Source organism: Leopardus geoffroyi, chromosome D2 (assembly GCF_018350155.1).
Source record: "Leopardus geoffroyi isolate Oge1 chromosome D2, O.geoffroyi_Oge1_pat1.0, whole genome shotgun sequence".
Taxonomy (NCBI): Eukaryota; Metazoa; Chordata; class Mammalia; order Carnivora; family Felidae; genus Leopardus; species Leopardus geoffroyi.
In genome coordinates this window covers 79,170,726-79,186,999 of record NC_059334.1, presented here as the reverse complement: position 1 = coordinate 79,186,999, position 16,274 = coordinate 79,170,726, and the positions used below count along the sequence as shown (strand labels likewise).

The 16,274-nt window shown below is 47.7% G+C and overlaps 1 long non-coding RNA gene across 1 annotated transcript; it reads left to right on the top strand.

Moving 5' to 3' along the window:
* Positions 1–330: 330 nt before the first annotated feature.
* On the top strand, positions 331–10,899 carry LOC123577451. Its single transcript, XR_006701847.1, has 3 exons — positions 331–1,091; positions 9,169–9,327; positions 10,062–10,899. It is a non-coding gene; the product is annotated as an uncharacterized LOC123577451 (long non-coding RNA).
* Positions 10,900–16,274: the final 5,375 nt, after the last annotated feature.

Here is a 16,274-nt window from a genome sequence, read left to right as displayed (position 1 = left end):
ATGGGCCTAAGAAGAATGCATGAATGGAGTCTATTTAATCTGCAAAAGAAAACTCTTAGCAGGGTCACGACAGACATTCCTGAAGAAGAGGAAGCAGACATGTTTTGTGTAGCCTTAGAGGCAAGAATGAAGTTCAGAAAATGGGAATGAAGAAGAACAAACTTGGGCTCAGCCCAAGGAAGAAGCAGTGTCCCCAGTGGAGCTGGCTCAGAGTGGAGGGTTCATGAGGTCTTCGTGTGTGGGCCACCCCAGATGACGCTGCCTTGGTGGTCTGGTGTCAGGAATGCTCGTGGGTGTTTGGGGCGTTCTCCAGTGCATAGGGAGCTGAGCTCAATGATTATAAGACTCCTAAGCTCAGATGACCAGACCTATTTTCACCTAAAATGTGAAAGGATGTGTCACACGGTGCTTCAGGCTGAATGTTTGTGTCCCCTCAAAATTCATATGTTGAAACCTAGCCCCCAGCAGGATGGTATTAGGAGGTGGGGCCTTTGGGAAGTGATTAGGTCATGAAGGCAGAGCCTTCGCAATGTAAGATCAGTGCCCTTACAAAGAGTCCTGAGAAAGCTCCCTTGTCTCTTTTACCAGGTGAAGCGACTGTGAAACTATAACCAGCTGTGAACCAGGAAGCGGGGCCCCGCCAGGCACTGAATGCTGATCTTGGACTTTCCAATCTCCAGACTGTAACAAACACATTTCTGTTGTTTATTATCTGATTTTTGACATTTTTGTTATATCAAAACTGAGCTGAGTTGACTAGATATGCATAAAGTCCACCTACTTAAGGAAAGCATGGATTCAAAGCTAATCTGGCCTTTGGTGTAGAAAAAGGCAAAGCTGCTTACTTCAGGCTTGGGATCACCAGTTCTATGTGGAACTTCTCAGCCACGTGTATCACCCAGATACACTCCACGTCGGTGGGGTAGTTTGTTGGATACCAAGGACTGGAGAAGGAGCCCGAGAGACCAGAAATGACTCCTCCACAAGAGTTACTTCCTCCTGTGGGCAGACAAGAGACAACTGGTTGGCTTCTTCCAGCATGCACCTGGCATTTCCCAGGAGTAGAATCCAGGATTCCATCAAACTCAACAGTGAGTCACAAAATGGGAAGGGATCATGGTGGTAGCATAGTTGTGGCTTGGCTGCAGTGTGTGCACCCCTGAGAGGGAATGAGGGGAAAGGAAAGACTTGTGACTAGAAAGACTAGTGACTTGTACCAGAGCAGGACCCTAAGACTGTAGGTGAGACTGGAAATGGCGTGGGACATGTATGTGGCAGGCGTGGGGTGTCCAGCCAATAATTTCATTAATGCTCTGCCCAGCTTCCTGCCATGCAAACCAGCTCAACTCAGATGTAGACAATCCATGCACTTGTGAGGGCTCCATCCCACCAATTCCTTCCCCTCAGGTAGCCAGAACAGACAGACATCCATTCTGCTTTTACAGGTTATCAACGTGATTCTATCCTTTACAGGTTATACTTTCAATGAAAAGAGAGTTACCTCGTGGTGTAGGCACTTGAGGGATGGGAGCTGCAAAAACCAAAACCAAAGAAAATCAGGAAAGAGGCATCACAAAAACATCATATATTTACGTACGAATGAGTGAACCTGTAACTCTGCTTGAGTCTTGAAGCATGGTGTGGGCACGCATGCTCATTTCTCTTTTCTCTCCTAACGCGGGATGTGGTCTCTCCCCTTCTTTCGGTGAATTGCCAGGAAATCACAGATAGCACACAGCTACATGACTTATTTTCTCTTCTGTGTTAGGGCCCACCAACCCCAGGGCTGTCCTGAGATTGATCAGTCATGCATCACCCACAGAAACATCACTGGGCTTCTGAGCATGTCACTGCACAGTGTGCAGAAAGGCACAGGGACAAAAACCAGATGGCTGAGAGCCCCGGGCAGGGGAGGGCAGGTCGGACAAGAATTACGTTGAAATAGATGACCCTCAATGGGAGAGCTTCCTCCTTTCCTGTGTCCTTTTGGCTTTGATTTCCAGGGGGCCTATATTTCTACATTCTGATGTGTCCTTTTAAAAAATGTTTATTTTTGAGAGAGAGAAAGCATGAATAGGGGAGGAGCAGAGAGAGAAAGAGAGAGAGAGAGAGAGAGAGAGAGAGAGAGAGAGAATCCCAAGCAGGCTTCGTGCTGTCAGCACAGAGCCCGGCACGGGGCTCAAACTCACAAAATGTGAGATCATGACCTCAGTCGAAATCAAGAGTCAGATGCTTAACCGACTGAGCCACCCAGGCGCCCCTCTAGATGCATCCTTAATCGCCAGTGCCTGGTGGGCCAAAGGCAGATTTTGAAAGCCTGTCCATTGGGAAGCTGGTACTTGCTGGAGTCCTACACTAGGGGTTGGCGGGCACAGAGTTTGAAGCAAATGGGTCAGATGCATTTAAGAATTCCTTTATGCCCATTGTCCTCCTTGGGCAGCTCTGCCTCCAGGTGTAGAGCAGTGAGGACAGCGGCACTACCCACTGCCTGCCTTCTCAGTCCTTCTCCAGGAAGGGTGCTGGACATCAGCAGAATGCATTTTTTTGATGACCTAAAGTTGTCTCAGAAGCAATTCCCTTTTGTTAAAATGTTTGACATGCAGCGTTTCCCTTAGAGAGTTAAACGGCAAAAGCCTTATTCTGTGTGTGTGTGTGTGTGTCCAGAAGAATATATAATGCTTTATCGAGAAGTGGTTAGCTTACAAGGTGTATACCATTTAGACATAAAGGATTTCATTTCCCCCTATAATTTCTTTTATTCCATGACCCATTCTCTTATTCAGTCAGCTATGCCTCTCTGACTCAGAAAAGGAATACTATAGCAGAGAGAAAAAAGAGAAAAGGCTTCTGAGGTTTGATACCCTAGACCGCAAGTGGACGTGGCGCAGAGCTGTCTGATGAACCAAAAACCGTGTTCTCCTCCCTGGCCTGGGGCTAGAGGAGATTCCTTGCTGGGATAGAAAAGGAAAAACCAGAGGGCGCCAAGCAGAGGTAGCTGCTTGTCAGTCCCTGAGGAATGGCTCTGTAGGCTCTGCCTCCCCTCCCGGGCTGCGGCACGATTAGTGGGTCCCAGTGCAAAATGAAAATGTGGGGCCTCAGCTGGAGGTGGGGAAGTCAATCGCCCCTTCCCACAGGTTCATTTCTACAGGGGATGGTGACGCCCACCTGGGATGCCCTGGGGGCCTGGACTGGAGTGGGTAAGAGGCCCCCACCAAGTGTCCCTCCAAATGTCCCATGGTGATGCCAGCCCAGAGTAGGGACAGGCTGCCAGCCACCTTGCCCACCCCCCGAACACTACAGGGTGCACCCTGACCTTGACCTGCCCCATATCCAAACCCGTAGTGGGGGCAGAGTGTGGAAGTTGTCACAGAGCAGGGCTGGGGAGGAGGCTGGGTGGGGACCACGGTGCCAGCAGGAAGGGAAGTGGGCAGCTAGAGCCTGTCCTGGAGAGGTAGGCCGCTGTAGGAGGCAGGACCACGTGTGCTTAGATCCCGCTGGAGTCTTGAGTTTGGACATCACTGCCACACATCGACTCTGGGTAGGTTACCAGAACAAGGTATACCCTTTCTCTGTTCCTGCCATGTCTGTGAAGCCAGAAGGCCCTCAGAATAGCCCCAAATGGCTTCACTTCTCACACTCAGCTTGTTCTTGACCCACTGGGAGAGCGAGCCATTGATGCATCGGTGTTTTCTTGCAGGCTTTCGTTTTTTAACACATGTCCCTGGGAGGCAAAACTTTCTACCTTCTTTCCTCTCCATCTTGACCCTCTTCCCAGCCATGGTGATAGAACCTCTCCCCTTCCCCCCACCCTTCCTTGCTCTGCTGTCCAGAGAGGAGTTGGGGATGCCATTTCATTTGGGGAATGAGGCTCTTAGCTTATTGTCTAAGCCGCTGGTTCTCAACTTGCTGCATGTTGGGATCACATGGGAAACTTTAAATATTACTGATGACTTGGTGTGACCCCAGAGATTCTGATATGACTGGTCTTGGTGCAGCCTGGGCATCAGGAATTTAAAAGCTCCCTCGGTAGTTAGTCAGTGTCTAGGTCACAGTCCAGCAGTGTCTAGGTTAGGACAGAGATTAGATTTCTTACTCACTTTGCAGAGATATTGGAAGTTCACGGTGTTGGACCTACCTGGGGATGCAGGGATCACATCTGGAGCCCAGTCCCCAGCATCTGCATGAATTAAAAAAAGTAGGTAGCTGTAGGAAATCTGAGTTACATTTTATGAAGGCAGGTGGTGGTTCAGATCTCAAGAAGGTAAGCTTCGTGTTACCCAAGCAACACGGGCATGTTGGATCCTGGAAAAGCAGTTCAGGCTTGGGAGAGGTTGCAGAGAACAGGACTTGACAGGTATGTGGGCCTGGCACACGTGTCTTTAGAATGGAGTCAGGCTGTCAGCAATCTTTGTCAACCTGGCTAAAGGGACACTCATCTGCGGGGCCACCGCCCTCCGCTTCCCTAGCCCTGCTTTGTGCACAACCGCCATCCATCACTAAGATGTTGCTGGCTGAAAGTTCAGAAAGAAACTGCCACGGGGGGACAGCCTACCTGAGCAGACGACACCGGCGTCTTCATGGTGGCCACAATTGTGGTCTGACCACCCGGAGCTGAGGCACTGGCCGAGGTGGTTCTCGCTTCCCGAACACTGAATGTTATCCAGGAGGATGTTTCCAGAGCCCGGGCCGAAGTGAGCCTTTCCAGGGGCTGCAATGGCCCGTCCACACCCCAGCTGTCGGCACACGACCTTGGCTTCATTGAGGTCCCAGAGGTCATCACATACGGTGCCCCAGGCCCCCTGGTGGAGGACCTCCAACCGTCCTGAGCACCGTCCTGAGCCGCCCACCAGCCGCAGCTCTGGTCCATCTTCTAAACAGAGCAGGGTTTTATTTTTGAGTTTGGGAAGTTTTAAGTAGGAAGGATTTCTAGCTCCCATGTTCATGGCTAAGGCACATGAATTCAAGAGCAAAGCGTAAGGCTGTCTTAATTCTGTAATAGGCGGGGCTTGCGGGCTTCAGGGTGAGACAGAGAAGGGTTTGAATCCAGCTCTACTGCTCTCTAGTTGTGTAACCTTTGACAAGTTCCTTCGTCTGCCTGGGCCTCAGTTTTCTCATCTGTGAAATGGGAGCTCCAGCAGCATGTATCTCAGAGGGCTCAGTGATGAGTGGGTGGGAATGGGAGTATAAAGCACAGTCAGTGCTCAACACCCAGCCCATGGCTTCTGCAGCTCTCACTGTGTGGTTCTCTGACACAGTACTGGGATCCTGGGGAAATGGGTCCCCCGTTGCATTTTTGGACATGACTTGGAGGAGGGTAGATTTATCCCCTGAAGGCACCTGGGCCACCAGGGTGTCTATGACTTCCTAAAGCCCAATAGGAACGGCTATTTCTGGGCCAACAGGCAGTGGCCAGCTCGAATTGCCTGCTGTCTCCTGGAGACATCCCAGGGAGAGCCTTCCCTTTCTGAGCGCACAAGCTGTGCCACACTGACCTTTTCCCCTGTCTCTCCAGCATGTCCCCAAGAGCCTCTATATTTGCTATTCTCTCTGCCTGGAATGCCCCCTTATTGTCATCCATCACATGTGACTTTCTCAGCAAGGCTGTCCATTCCCATTCTCTCCACAGGGGCAACCCCCTCACCCTAGCTGTCTCTTCTGCCCTCCCCACCCAGACTCTGTCTTCCCAGGCATTACCACCACCCCCAAATCATCTTGTCATTTCAACTGCACCTCACTGCCTTAGTTCAATTGTCCATGTGACCCTCTTAGTGGGAAAAATCTATCAGGCACACAGTAGGGCTTATGGGACCAATTGTGGGGTATTTTAAAAACTTAATTTCCAGCCCTTTTCTAATAGCAGGAGCCCTCAAAGTTAGAAAACTGTTCTGTCTTTTAAAGACCAAAAGCCTACTTGAAGCTTGCTACCTGACTCTCTTTCGCCTTGTGGAATCACGTTGAACATAGCATAAAAGCCAGTGTTGGTGATCATAGAATCACTTCGGAAGACCACTGTCATGATGTCTGAGGAGGAGAAAAATATCAGAGCTACTGAGGCACAGAACTTCCCCATGGACAGTGAGGCGATCCGGGGGCCATCGAAGACTTCAATGGAGTCGTAAGGGCATCCAAGGATATCCTCTAGGCTGGGGGGATCGAAGTGGAGGGTTAGTGGCAGATTAAAACTTCCTAGATCTAAAAGCTTAAAAAGTATGGCAATCATGGGATTAAATATTTGGATTTACTTTAACCTGCATATTGATATATAAAATATCAGTTAACTTCTACAGATGCCTTACTACAGAAGTCTTATTTTGTCTGAAGATTGTGGGAGGCTTATGGCTACAACTTAGTAATCACCAGTCACCGTCTACATGAAACATTAGAAAGACTAGTGTGCACTACAAATAAATTCTTACCAGGCCAATCACCCTGATGATCAGCATGTAAACATTACAGCCAGATTTTCCTACCTCCATATATCATGACATTTTTCATACCCCAAATCTTGGGGAGAAAAAAGTTAATTTTATTTAATTTTATTTTTTTAATGTTTATTTATTTTTGAGAGGTGGGGAGGGGAGAGAGAGAGGAAGATACAGAATCTGAAGCAGGCTCCAGGCTCCGAGCTGTCAGCACAGAGCTCGACCCAGGGCTTGAACTCACAAAAAGTGAGATCATGACCTGAGCCGAAGTCGGATGCTTAACCAACTCAGCTACCCAGGGGCTCCGAGAAAAGTTAATTTGAAAATAGGTCAGCATATAGAGAGTATCTGCACTTTGGCAATGTCTCACAAGGGATGTGTGTGAGGCTGGGGATTTTGAAGGAACTGTGTGATTTTGAAGGCACAGATGACCTATAACAGGATAGACTTTGGAGGTGTGGGTTCAAGGTTCTCACTTCGTTGACTGCTCTCTGTGTCCTTAGAGTTTCAGTCAACAAAGAAAACATGTTTCTAGAACATTCTTTGGCATAGGGCATGCCTGACTCCATGGGCTGAGCAGTGTGTGCTACAGGTGGATTTTCATAGCATCTCCTAGTGTTGCTGGGTTCTCAGCATGATGTCTGTCACATACTACAAGAAGGTCTTTGGGGCGCCTGGGTGGTTCAGTTGGTTAAACGTCCGACTTCAGCTCAGGTCACGATCTCGCGGTCCGTGAGTTCGAGCCCCGCGTCGGGCTCTGGGCTGATGGCTCAGAGCCTGGAGCCTGCTTCCGATTCTGTGTCTCCTTCTCTCTCTGCCCCTCCCCCGTTCATGCTCTGTCTCTCTCTGTCTCAAAAATAAATAAACGTTAAAAAAAAAAAAAAAGAAGGTCTTTGCACAGACTCTGCCCATAGAACCACGTGTCGGAGAAAAGCTGGAGCCTTGACATCAGACAGACCTTGCCAGTTAGCCTCAGGCAAGTTAGTTAACCTCTCTGAGCCTCAGGTTCCTCATCTCTAATGGAGAGGAGAAGGGTATATATCTTAGGGCTGCAGTGATGCTGGAATATGACAAAGCATACCAAGTACATTGTATAGAGCCTGGACACACAGCCAATGCTAAAAAAATGTCGGCTATTATTTCATGCCATGGAGATAAAAAATGGAGATAAAAAAGTGAATCAGAGAAATATATTCCCTACGTGTCAGAGATGAGGCCATGCCTTCACTGCCTCCTTTCACTTGGTGGCAACATTGAGAAGATGCCGGGTCTGGGGCTAGAGCAGGTGGGTCAAGTGTGTGTATGGAAAGCCTCTTACTGTTTGCTGAAAATTTAGATAAAGGAAAAAGGAAGTCTAAGAAGATAGGTATTGGTACCCATGGTAGAACAAAGGCAAAGCTGATAAGGAGGAATTGGGTGGCACCTTTAGAAAACAAAATCAAAAGAAGAACTATCATAATAAGGTTGAGTTAAATATGTAAATAAATCACTTATTGAATTTTTTAAACTAGAAGTGACTCTAGTTTTTATCACAAAATTAACTTGACCCTTAAATTGGGAAGAATTTTGCATTCTTCTGCCCCCCCCCCACCCCCACCAAACGTTTCAGCCTAAATGAAATATCTTTATTCTGATGTCACAAACCAATATTCGTATTTAGAGAGAATCTTCTCTTAAAAGTTTGCTTTCTTACTTCAGAGTTGGAATCATGAGTTCTATGCGGAATTTTTTATCCACGTGAATCTCCCAAACACACTGGATGTCTGTTGGGTAGCTTTCTGGATACAGCGGACTGGAAAATGAGCCAGAGACACTAGACATGACCCCTCCACAAGAGCTAGTTCCTCCTGAAGCAACAGGAAAGAGGATGTCAGCGTGTGCCCATTTGTGTGACCCCAGTAATGACCCACCCACACCCAGTGGTCTGGTTGAGTCAGGCAGCAGTCCACCTGGGTGGACACGCCCAGGCTGTCTGAACAGATCTTTAGCCTAAATGTCACCGGGGAAGGAGAGTCCATTCAATCTCATTCTAAAGGGGAAAAGTATTAATATATGGGAGTTCCCTGCCTTTTCCCCTCCCCTTACCATCTGATGAAGAAAATATTGTATTTTTCAGGTCTGTTCACTATCTCCTTCCTCTTCTATGGCAGAAGGATTCTTGCTTGCGGGGAGAGAGGCAGAGTGGATGTACATGGGGGGGTTGGGAATGAGGGACACAGGGACAGAGGCTGTCAGGTCTGGGTAAGGTGTTAGTTGGGGAAGGTTTGGGAAACTGGAGGCTCCAGAACAACTTTGGGGTCTGATGAGTTGGAGAAAAAGGGACATTGTGGACTGTTGAAGGACGCTATGATGGGCACCCCCTGCCAACCACTTCACTACTTTTTCTGGGTAGATTGTGTTTCCTTTAACTTAGTAGCTCCTGAGACTGAAACGTACAGGTTTTTAGATTTATAAGAGTTACACAAATGAACTCTAATTCTTCCATATTAGTTGTCATATTAATATAAATCAGTACACATGCATACATACACGTGCGCACGTGCACACTCATGCACACACACGCACACACACGCACACACACACTTAAAGCGGCTGGCCACACAAGAAAGCAGAAATCTTAGAGTCATCAAGTTATTTTAGAGGAAATTTGAAAATACAACATGCGTTGTTAACCTTGTCCTTAAATTACTACGTTGCTTAATTTTCTTCTTTCTGTTTGTGCCCAACTCCCTTGTAATGCTCCCAGAATCCCAAGACTCCTGGTCTTTCCTGCAACGGATGGCAGGAGGTGGGATGTGCCCAAGCATCTCATCACTCTGCTGTTGGTTGGTTGTAGTTAGAACAACCGGGCTGGGTCAGACAGACATGAAACCCCCTGGGACTGGATTTCCTGAAACCTCTACAGGTAAGTGGGTGCCTGTCATGGGTCCCCCCTGCAGGACTGTACCCAGAAAGCAGGCTGGGTACCCCTGGATGGGCGGACCACATTTCCTTCTAGTTTCTCATCACCCTCCCACCTACCTACTCTGACCTGGGCAGATCCACTCCCTTTACAGCCTGCCCCTTTGGTTAAAAAGTCAGTATTTCAGACCTTAGCAGTATTAATGAATGCCCTTTGGCAAGGCTGTGGTGAGGACTGAGAGGCTCCATTGACTGAGGTCCTGACTCCCCTGGTGTTCTCATGGCTGGGGCCATGACAAGACTGGCGTGGGTAGTGAACAAGCAGCCCCTCGCCCATGCTGTTCCAGCCTGTCTGTGCCACATCCTAGGCACACTGCCTAGCATCTGCTGTGATGGCTGTCTTGGCATGGGGTTACCATTTCAATTTAAAACAAGTGACTACCTGTTATATGATCCTGAGAAGCTGTGGAAAGACCTAGAAGGAAAAAAAAAAAGGGAGAGGATGATGACTTTCAGGGGAAAAATACTGAGTTTCATCTATAAGCTAGTGAAATGTAAAGGGTTTTCTCTGAAATGTCAATGTACTTAGTGCAGACTGAGAAAGGGCTGACGGTGCTGAGTGAATATTTCTACCATCTTGTGGCAGATTAAAGAAGGCCATGCATTCTTGGACGTGCCTCCTGTCACAAAGTGGGATCTACCTCACCTGACCCTAGTGGCCTCTGTTTTGCCCAACAGAATATGGCAGAGGTGACACTGTGCATTAAGAGACTGGAAGCTTCCATTTATCTCTGGGAACAGTGGCTTGCTCATGGCACCCTGAGCCACCTTATAAGAAGTCTGACTACGCTGCTGCAGAAACTGTGTGAAGAGGCCCCAAGACTGCCTGGGGAGGAAGGGGGCCCTGGCTGAGCCCACGCTTCCAGCTGTCTCCACCAAGCACCAAGCATGTGAGTGCAGCTGCTCTTGACTCTCCAGACCAGTCTCTAGGTGAACAGCACCAAATGACCCTGCTCAGTGCTATGTGGAGCAGAAGAGTCTCCCATCTGCCCAGTGCCTGAATTCCTGACCCACAACAACATGACGTGTCACTGAATAGTCATTGTGTTAAACCACTATGTCTGTGGAGTAGCAACAGATAGCCAGAATGGTTCCTGTCACTCAACATGGTCTTCCTCGTTTCCCCATCATCTATGTAATCTTCAGTTTACCTGAGTTACGGAAAAAGAGACAACTACAGGTAGGCCTTCATTTAAACATCCACTGCCCTTGACCCCATCCATAATGGCCTTTTAACTTTGGATGGCCCTTCCCCCTCACTTGTGACCCCAACACATAAAGCTGGTCTGCCCCCCACCCCGAGACACTCAGAACACATTAAGGTGTCCTCCAAGGAAGTGTCCAAGAAGGATGCTTCTGACCTCGTGACTTGTGTAAGGTCTCTGAGGCTGTGCGGGGGCAGGCAGTTTCATTCAAAGGGCAAGATATGGGGTCTGTAAAGTCCAGTTCAGCTACTTTCTTTCTTTCTTTTTATTTAAGTTTATTTATTTTGATAGAGAGAAAGAGAGAGAATCCCAAGCAAGCTCTGCACTGTCAGTGTGGAGCCTGATGTAGGGCTCAGTCCCATGAACTATGAGATCATGACCTGAGCTGAAACCAAGAGTCTGATGCTTAACGGACTGAGCCACCCAGATGCCCCTCTGCTTCTTTCAAATCAAGTTATCTTGGGCAGGCTTTGGTTCTCCTTAATCCTTAGCTGCAAGGATTAAATAAATTAATTCATACAGAAACCCTAGCATCATGCCCTGCTGCTGTGCAAGTGCTCAGAAATGTCTATTGCAATGAAACAAAATGCCTTTTCATTTATCTCCAGTGTCATTTCATAATTTACATTGCATGTGTTGGTCTGTTTTTGCTAATCTTTTTATTACAGATGAATATCACTCAATCATTACATTACAAAATCTTTGAAAACAGGCAAAAGTAGTAAGATTTCGAAGAGCGTGTACTTTGTGGTCAGACTGACCAGTGTCAGTACTCAGTTCCACCATTAACTTGCTGAATGATCTCAGGAACGTTACTCAACCTTTCTGTGCCTCAAATGTCTCTTCTATAAAATATAATATAAAATGCCTTTTTGCAGGATTAGCCATAATCTGAGCAAAATGTCTCCCCATCTTTGTGCTCATTTTAACCTGTCTTTGTGTAGCCAGGGCCAGTGAAATGATGTGGTAAACGAGACTGGTGGCCAAGAACACTGACGATGTGGGTAGCCTTGGGTACGTTGCTAACTTTCTATGTTTCAGTTTACCTACCTGGAAAAGTACTTGCCTCAAGGGGTTACCGGGAGGATGAAACAAGTTATACATATGACGGACTCAGAACAGTGCCTGGTTCTTAGCATTTATAAGTAAATTGGATATTATTAATATTATTAGAAAGTTGTATAGACTAGAAAAAGATACGGACATACCTGGAGGGGTGGGAGGAGGCAGTTCTTCCGCACCTGAATGTATAAAGAAAGGTAATAGGTTGCTTACTTCAGTGAATCCAAAGCATGGAGGAGGTGGGTGGGAGATAGAGGGGAGAGGGTACAGATGGGGACTGAAGGGGAGACACAGGACTATCTGGGCACAGGACTCAGCCCTCCTCTGGCAAGATCCCTGACCGAGGGAGGTGGGACACAGCAACTGAGTCACCTCTGCCCCATGGCAGGCAGGGCTGGATTACTCATGGCCCCTCTTATGCTGAATCACGTGGATGACTTGAGAAAATGCAGATTCCAGCCCCCTTTCCCAAACTAGTTCATTGTGATCTCTGGGGGCGGGGCCCTGGACTCTGCATTGTAATGCCCTGGGTGGTGCTGGGGTACATGAACATTCTAGACTTCCAGGTGCTGCTGAAGTGTGTGTGTGAGCCCAGGGCTTGGTGCAGAGCAGACGCTCAAGGATTATTTCATGCAAGAATGAGTGAATGGGTGGATGGATGAAAATTCCATCTGGGATGCGTAGTTTCAAAATGTCTTCGAGAACAACATTAGAAATTATTGCCCTAGACGGCAGAGGCTACCTGAGCAGATGACACCGGCATCCTCGTGGTGGCCACAGTTGTGCTCCGACCAGCCCAAGTGGGCGCACTGACCCAGGGAGCGCTCCATCCCAGAGCACTGTACATTGTCCAGGAAGATGTCTCCAGAGCCGGGGCCAAAGTGGGCCTTCCCAAGGGCGGACACAGCCCATCCACACCCCAGCTGTCGGCACACAACCTCAGCTTCGTTGAGATCCCAAAGGTCGTCACACACGGTGCCCCAGGCCTCCTGGTGGAGGACCTCCACGCGTCCTGAACACCGACCTGAGCCACCCACCAGCCTCAGGTCTGGCCAGTCCCCTGCAGAGAGAGATCTGGTGAGTGTGGTCTCCACATGACCCACCTGAGGTTCACCGGCACCGGGCCTCTGAGGCCAGCAGGACTATGGGGTTGCAGAGGGACATGCCCGGTCTTGAGCCCTGGGACCTGTCCTCACGTTTCTCATGTGTTCCTGAGCTGCAGGGGGTGTGGTCTTCAGCCAGTTTAATTTCATTTGAAAGGTATTTATTGATTGCCTTTCCTGTTAGGCACTGATGCTGCTGCTATAAAATCAAGAGATATGGTTCCTGCCCTCAGGGAGCCTAAAGTCCTTCAATCACATGCAGACACTAGGACCATGCCTTATTCCACCCTGCAATAAAAGCGGTGAAGGGAACAGGTGCTATGTTATGAACAGACCAAATGGGGCACCTGGAAGGAATCCTCTTAAAATGCTGAGAAGGATAAATACCTAGTAATGCAATTGCTGGGTTGTAGAGTAGTTCTATTTTTAATTTTTTGAGGAAACCCCGTACTGTTTTCCAGAGTGGCTGCACCAGTTTGCGTTTCCACCAACAGTGCCAAAGGGTTACCCTTTCTCCACATCCTCCCCAACACCTGTTGTTTCCTGAGTTGTTAATTTTAGCCTACCCTAATGCTGATTTGAAGGGGCACATGCACCCCGATGTTTATAGCAGCATTATCAATAGTAGCCAAATTATGGAGGGAGCTCAAATGTTCATTGACGAATGGACAAAGAAGATGTGGTGTATATATATACAATGGAACACTACTTGGCAACGAAAAAGAATGAAATTTGCCATTTGCAAGATGGGACTAGAGTATATTATGCTAAGTAAAATAAGTCAGAGAAAGACAGATATCATATGATTTCACTCAGATGTGGAATTTGAGAAACACAACAGATGAACATATGGGAAGGAAGGAAAAATAAGATAAAAACAGAGAGGAAGGTAAACCATAAGAGACTTTTGAATACAGAGAACAAACTGAGGGTTGCTGGTGGGGTGGTGGGTGCGGGAGGGGCTAGATGGGTGATGGGTATTAAGGAGGGCACCTGCTGGGATGAGCACTGGGTGTCACAGGTAAGTGATGAATCACTAGGTTCTACTTCTGAAACCAAGACTACACTGTATGTTAACTAAATTGAATTTAAATTAAAAAAATTAAAAAACAAAAAACAAAAACAGTGGGAAGGAGTGGGCCAGGGAAGAGGTGAGGAAAAGCCTTTGAGCCAGAGGGAAAAGCATATAGTTATGCCAACAGACCCTGAAATGCCATTTCCCTCAGGCATGTGTCTAAAAAGTATGGACTCACACACATACACACATGTGCGCACACACATATAGCCATTACCATGTGTAAAAAAGTCATAAATAATAATTCCAAAGGTGTGAAAACCTCTGCAGTTTAGACAGAGAATGAACTTAGAGCTGGGAGACAATAAATAGCCCAAGAAAAAAAATCAGGAACAGCAGATATTTGAGTCCTGTCAAGAAAAAGTGTCACCTACCTGGACTATTAATAAGTGATTCTTCAGCATCTGTTTATATAAAGAATACATATGTCAGTATTTTTCAAAAATCCTGCCTTCCACTATTGAAAACAAAGGTTTTAATTATATCCTTGCAAATGTTTATTGATCTGATAGGGGAAGGATTCATCCGAGGCCATAACAGAGAGCTTCTCTCTCTCTCTCTCTCTCTCTCTCGGCTTGCTCCTGCATGGCAAGGAAACCACCAGGGGGGTATCACTTGAACTGCCAATTTTGTGGCAGATGAATGTGACTTTGGGGAGTCACGGGGGGAAACTCAGATAGGCAATAATCTTCCAGAACATGGAAACAGGAAAAACATACGGCCCATGGGGTTGCAACTAGGTCAGGCATGCCAGGCATCACAGGATGCCAAGAAGCAAACAGATGGACAGATGAATGCACCAACAAACAGACAAAGCTTTTAAGTATCACCTCATATGAAAGTCACAGGGAGCAGGTACTGACATCCGACAGAGCCTCTCCTCACATGGGCAACTCCGAGTAACAAGTTCCTGATCTTTCAAATCATATCAGGTATTACAGCTCTTAGTTTCGCAAAAGACATCTCATTGTCAGAAAGGGTTATCAATAGACGTTCCAGAGGTGACGTCCTCACTCCCTACTAGTGTTTTGCACACGAGTAAAGCCAAAGTATTAAAAAAAAATTGTAATGTCATAAGGCGATTAAAATGAGCCACTTTAATTCACCGATTCCCTTGGTGTGTTGAGTGGGGAAGATGGTAGGACAAATGAGCCAACGCGCAGTCCCTTTGGCAGGTATCTGCACGTGCTTTACAAAGACGGCTCGAATCCTTTCAGCCGTCCTGCAAGACAGCAATCGGTCTCCAATTTTACAGAGGGAGAAACTGAGGCTCTGAGAGCTTAAGTGTTGCCCAAATGCCAGTCTGAATGTCAGCACCGGCTCTGGGATCCAGACTCAAATCTGTCCAGCTTGACATCTCCTCACTGCCTCTGAATGAAAGACCTTTAGATAAACTCCTTAAAAATTCCCACTCCTGTATTTAAAGGGGCACCTGGGTGGTTCAGTCGGTTAAGCATCCGACTCTTGATTTCTGCTTAGGTTGTGATCTCATAGTTCATGAGTTCGAGCCCTGCATCAGGTCTGTCTCTCTCTCTCCCTGTCTCTCTGACCCTCCCTTGCTCATTCTCTCTCTCTCTCAAAATAAATAAATAAACTTTAAAAAAAATCCCATAATTGAATATGTTCTTTGCACTTGTCAGTACTCAGCAAAGCACACCTACCTTTGGTGATTCTTACTACCAAATTAGAAAATCAGAAGGTTTTATTCTGGGAGGTCAGCAGTTAAAATCTTATATTTTTGACCGAGTTAGAAGAGATAAAACAAAAACCGAATGCCACCTGGTTGAGACCCCTGTCCCTGTCTCTGGCCTGCTCTGAATTCCAGCAGGGTGGTCTTAAAGCGTGGTGGGGCTGGCAATGGCATCTGAAAGAGGAGGGGCTACCTGAGCAGATGACACTGGCGTCTTCGTGGTGGCCACAGTTGTGCTCCGACCAGCCCGAGTGGGCGCACTGACCCAGGGAGCGCTCCACCCCGGAGCACTGAAGGTTGTCCAGGAAGATGTCTCCAGAGCCCGGACCAAAGTGGGCTTTCCCAAGGGCGGACACGGCCCGTCCACACCCCAGCTGTCGGCACACGACCTCGGCTTCGTTGAGGTCCCAGAGGTCATCACACACGGTGCCCCAGGCCTCCTGGTGGAGGACCTCCACGCGTCCTGAGCACCGACCTGAGCCACCCACCAGCCTCAGGTCTGGCCAGTCCCCTGCAGACAGAGATCTGGTGAGCATTGCCCTCTGGGACACAGCACATTGCCGATGAGCTGGCTGAGCTCTCCACCCTGACACCACTATTAGGGATGGACAAATTGATGAAACAGTCAGTCAACTAGTTAACCTCCTTGTTGGAGGTTAATACATAATCAAGATTGTCAAAGGTAACATTTAGCCTAAAACATTTATTAGTCGAGCATCTCTTGGGCCAGAGGTATGTGCCAATCTGTTTTAGCTA